Below are 5,987 nucleotides of genomic sequence, written 5' to 3'. Positions count from 1 at the left end.
CTCCCAGTGACATCTGATAACGGCCATTTAAACTTTCGAAACGGGATCACATCATCAAGCGTGTAACTTTGATATGAGAGCCAGCAATTTGCATCCTGTATTTTACATTTGTTTCTTTTAATCATGAATCACAATTTCTCCCTGAATTGACACCAAACAAAACCCTTCAGCATCTCCGTAGTAGATCAGAAAACATCTGAATCATTTTTGGAACGTTTTTATTTTGAAGGGAAGAGGTATGACTGAACAACATTGTCATTTATTGAGGAGGTTTTAATTGTCTTCTTTATTTGGTTTCTGCTGACCTGCACATACTGTATACAGTATGTAACTGAGCTACACAAACAAACTGGCTTTGACTGGGCTAAATATTTGTTTATAATAAGCATCCTTCATCCCACTCTATTACACACATGCACGCACACACACACAGGCATCCTGCGTCCTGTTTGGACTCTGAGGAGTCAGACACCAACTGACCGGACAAATGTTCTTTTGCTTTTTCTCTCAAACACAGCCGCTGGCTAACACTCAGCTTTGTGTGTGTGTGTGTTTTGACTGTGTGTGTTGGTTCTTGCCCACCCTGCAGGTTTGTGTGTATTATAGCGGCCCACTGCTCCTGTGTCCTTTGATTAAGGTCAATTTGGTAACTAGGGTTGGCAACACATCCACACACACACACACACAGACGCGCACATGCACATATTCACGCACACGTACACACGCTTACTTACACACGTGCAAATCTACTGTGACAATCAACCTTTGTATGCTGCCTCATTCATCTGTCCTAAATTAATTTGTGTATATACTGAGTGTGAATAGATCGTACTGTTTTACTGTTATCAGTGTGTCACAAATTCACTTTTGACAAAAGGAATAATAGGGAGGCTTAAAATGCAAAATACATACATTGTTTACCATGTTTGTAAAAAAAAAAAATAAAACCATGTCCTGGCTTCAAATTTGTTAATGAAAAAAATAAAAAATAAAATGCGACTTAGACCTGCACCATGCAGTTAATCACAATTGTGCTCACAATGTAGAGGCGACATTTCAGGCACATTACTTTCAGTTTTACCTCCTAAGCAAGGCTTGTTATGACGTGCACCTCGTCAAGCGAGGGTAGAAGACACAATGACAATTTGACTGCATGGCTCTAATACTGTCAAAAGTGAACACCTTCACATTAACACAGGGGCCACAGTAGCACATCGTTAAAGGAATAGTTTGATTTTTTTGGGGAATACGCTTCAACATCAATACCAGTCTCATGTTTGAAAGTTAAATGTGAAGCTGCAGCCAGTAGTAGGCTAACTTATCTTAGCATTGAGATTGGAAATTGATAGGAACAGCTGGCTCTGTCCAACATTTTGTTTTTTTAACAGTTTGCCACACAGTGTACAAAATTAGCACCATCCACTAGCCAAATACTTGCAAAATATTTAAGTGGCTGGTAGATGTGCTCACTTTCCAACCAAGAAACAATAGTAATCTACTGAGTGGCTGGTAAAATGTGAGCATTCACTGACAGAGCTGCTGCTGACAGACTGCTGCGTCTGTGGACAGAGACACTGAGTACAGGTTGGAGTCAGTGTGGATTGAAAACTGTCTCCATGGCGAGGTTAGTTACAGTACCAATCACACTGCATAATATTTGATGTTGTTGGTGACATTATAAAATTCTCCAGATACGTGACACTTCTTTTTGTCAAAAATTTGTCATATTTTAGAGCAACACTTATCCAAAGTGCTGAGCGCCCAAATATAAATCAGGCGTTAGACCCATGTCTTAATTATCACCAGAGACTTTTTTGTCTGTTAAACTACAAATCGTGTTTTTTCCGCTTCAGTTTTTTAGAGATTAAACTAGCAAGATTATAATTTGTTAATTAGTGAGCTAACTGGCTGCAGTGCTGGTTGGAGCTTCATATTTACTGTACAGACATGAGATTGGTATTTATCCTGTCTTTAACTCTTGACGCAACTACCGGGGAAAAAATTGAATTTTTAAAATATATATATTGTTGGATTTCAGTACTTAATCACACTTCTGAATTGCAGGTTAAATTTTGCATTTCAAAATAGTTTTGATGTCCTTATTAACAAGGTGAAGCAATTCTTACCAGAGTGGGCTTCTGGGGAAAATGGCAGGTCAGTGGTAGCCTATATGCCACACAGAAGTGGTATGTATCACCTGAAAGCTGTAAACCTGAAGATCAATTTGAGATGCAGCTCAGCACTGTCAAGTTTTTTTAGTCATAAATCTGTAATAAACACTCCATGCCAAAGAATTCATAGTTTGTGCCCAAAACTGTATGTGACTGACATAAAGTGGACATGTATGTAAAGGGGAAACTCATGGAGACCCACAGAATCCATTTCCATACTGTATTTCCCTCGCCAAAATTTAGCTTTAATTTGGAGCATTATTTAGCCCTCTTCCTGAGAAATGAGCACAACATGGTTGGTTCCAAAGGATTCCTTAGGTCTTTCCAATATCATCTGTGGTTAATGTGATTTTAAGAAAAAATATTATGTTTGGGTCTTAATCATGTCATGATGTATGTGTAAATGCTAATGTAGTGGATGTGTGTGGATATATACATGGATGAGAAAGAGTGAGACTTAGTGATAGTGCTCTCCTGCATCAGCCACAGTATACGTATACTATAATATTTTAGGGACTGTGCTGTTGTGTTTCCTCTCTAGGTAACACAGATAGCACAGGTAAAACTAGCAGCACAGGTAAAACTAGCAGCCAGCCAGTCAGATGGATCAGACGTAAAACTGTCGGTTTCTAGTCAGTTAGATCATCATGTGTTTCATTCTGTGGAGATGAAACACACTTAGGTCTCCAACATGGCTGCCACAGAGCCAGTTACATCACTAAATGTGAAACATTTGTGATGTAGACCCTTGTGGCTAGAGAAAATGTGATATAGGGTAAAGTATATGACAGTGATGAATATGTACCCGATGACCGTAATGTATCTAATATACGTCCTGTAGTCTTAATGCATCTGAGAATGTACGCTGCTGCTGTCAAGTCACATCCAATCAGAGAATCTTCACCGCTTATTGTTTCACTTACTGTGTGTGTGTGTTTGTGTGTGAGTGCATGCACATATTTGTGTAAGGGTCATGCTAACGTTATGAGTACACCATGCTGTTATGTGTGTGTGTGTGTGTGTGTGTGTGTGTGTGTTTTGGATGACATTACTAAAAAGAGTCGACATGTTACACAGCAGTGGCGGCTTTAAACCCTCCAGCATCACACACACACACTCACACGTACACACACACACACACACACACACACACACAGACACAGCCTCTCAGCTTGGCTCTGTGCCCGTATGCATGACAAGACCTCTGGGACCCCCTAAACACACACATACATACACCCCCCCAGCACCCCCTCCCCCAACAACCACCCACCCAAACTCAGCAGCCCGGCGCCTAATAGCGCCCAACATCTTCCCCTGACGTAGCTGTAGCTGTGTGTACGTGTGGGCGTGTGTGTGTGTGTGTGTGTGTGTGTGTGTGTGTGTGTGTGTGTGTGTGTGTGTGTGTGCGCACGGCTGCAGCAGAAAGAACACTGCGACCTAAAAACCCAGCTCACTGAGAGCGACTGCACGCCGAACAGAAGGCTCATCCAAGTGTAAACACACACACACACACACACACACACAGGGAAGCACATACTGTAGGGACGAGTGTGAACACACACACACACTCACACACACACAAGATACGTGGATACATGCACTAAGTCAGACATTCACTCACACACAGACTCATACATATAAACACACAAATTGACACATTAGAGTCGAAAAATAGAGATGTACACGCGCTTCTCACCCAGTGTGTGTGTGTGTGTGTGCGTGCGTGCGCAGACAAAGTGCTCTTCCACTTTTACATCAACCTATATCCGAGGTGAGGAGTCTAAAGTGTCAGATCACTATAAATATCAATCAACAAAGTTTCTTTGTCAACTTATTTTCTCATTGAGAAAATTCAGATCATGTGATGACAACTGAGCCGTCTCCATGGCAACTGAGCAAACTCTGCATCCACTGAGGAAGGCAGTGAGATGCAGTTAAAGAAAAGAGGCTGGTCCAGTAAGTGAGTCAAATCGTTTAGACTTCTTGTGCTTTGCGTTGCGACTGTTTTAAAAGCCTATTGAATACATGTATATTAAAATTCAATATGGTGACAGACACTTACAGGATAAGTTCACAAGGTTTTAAAGTTTGTGCTCATATGAACATTACACAAATGTATTGTGCTGTGTAATCACTCCTCTAGTTCATACTTTCCATGAAGAAATCCCCTCCTAATGCGCTGTTAATGTATTGGATTGTGGGAAAAATCCACAGTCACAAGTTTATGGCACGATACGATATGAGACATATTTGTTCTGTCACGTGGATGAGCTACTGAAAACACAGCTGAAACATCATATGTAGTGCTGGAGAAGGAATATGTTCAAATATGTATGCAGGCTACTGGGTTTGTACTTTTCGTACTGCCTCCAGGAAGTAGCCACAGCCGTGCATTATACATTGACAAAAAGTCTCACCTTCTCCTGCCCAATCAGCTTTAATATGTCACCCATAGGTAGGTAGTGCTGGACTTATACTGCGCCACTTTTTTTTAACTCAGAAAACTGAATAAATGTAGTTCACATAATGCGGTTAAAATCCATATAAATATTTTAAGTGCTTGAAGATCCAAACATCTCTAAAGCATATGTCGTACAAGAGAGCCAATAAAAACAATGTCATATTGACATTTACGGTGTTTTCTTTGCTTCACAACATCAACTCGTGCATTGGGTAACATACAAGAAAACATACCACCTTAAAAGTTGCCAATAGCTGGGGCGTCGGCAGCGTAGTGGATAGTGCCTCCATGTACAGAGGCAGTGCCTCGCTGCAGCGGTCACGGCTTCGGGTCCGGCCTGCGACCCTTTGCTGCGTGTCAGTCCCCACTCTCTCTCTCTCTCTGTCTCCCCATTTCACACACTGTCCTATCCATTAAAGGCAAAAGCCCACACAAAAAAAAGTTGCCGATAGCTGCCTGTGACCTTTGAGCAGCACAGTGAATTAAACATTTTTTCTTAGTCTGTATCAACCCATTCTCATTCCCCGACTGTCAAATATTGACACTGTGTTACGCCCCTTGGCGTCTCATAGCAGCACACATGGCACCCTTTAGCGTCTTAATGTGACACACAGCTAGAACATATAGTAGCATGTGGTTAACGTCAAACAGTCGCAGATAGGTGTAGGCAACAAAACCACTCAATTAGCTTTAGAAAAAAGACCATGTTTTGGGTCAAATTCAGTAAGTTTGCTATGTAACGTCACCTTACTCCAGTGTAAACCCATTTGTGTTTGGAGTAACGTCAGTGTGCAGAGTAAATTACGTAACTTTATGTAAAACAACAGTGACTTTTGGTTTCACATGGGACACAAACTGCAGCCTCCTGGGTGAAAGTCCAGTTTTGATTGACCCGTCCATCTCCCCTCCCTCTCGCCCTGTGCAGACTTCCTGACTCTTTATACTACATCAGTTCCCCTCAGCAAATTGCTGCGGATGGGCTTTCATTGGAGTTAGTTGAAAGCAACTCATTATCACTCCGACCCTGTCACATACCGACATTTGGTCATGGACCTTCCACAACGACATGTAACGTGCAAGGTACCCTGGGTGCGTTGTTTGACTAACAAGATTTTGCTTTACAGTCTTCAGGGAAGCAGACACTGGCCTCCCAGGTGAAAGTCAATGGTTGTTGCTTGTTGTTACTTCTACTAAAAAACTCGAAAATCCGATATATGTAAGTAAAGGTCAAGACCCAGTTACATAACAGTTGAACCTCCCGGCACCAGTCCCTTTTAGCATCAGTAGCATTTTCAGTGCAGGACTTTTATTTGGAGCATTTTTTACAGCATAGTATTTGTGCTTTTTCTTCAGTA

The sequence above is a fragment of the Epinephelus fuscoguttatus genome, linkage group LG16 (assembly GCF_011397635.1).
Source record: "Epinephelus fuscoguttatus linkage group LG16, E.fuscoguttatus.final_Chr_v1".
NCBI classification, from domain to species: Eukaryota; Metazoa; Chordata; class Actinopteri; order Perciformes; family Serranidae; genus Epinephelus; species Epinephelus fuscoguttatus.
This window is presented reverse-complemented; position numbering follows the sequence as displayed.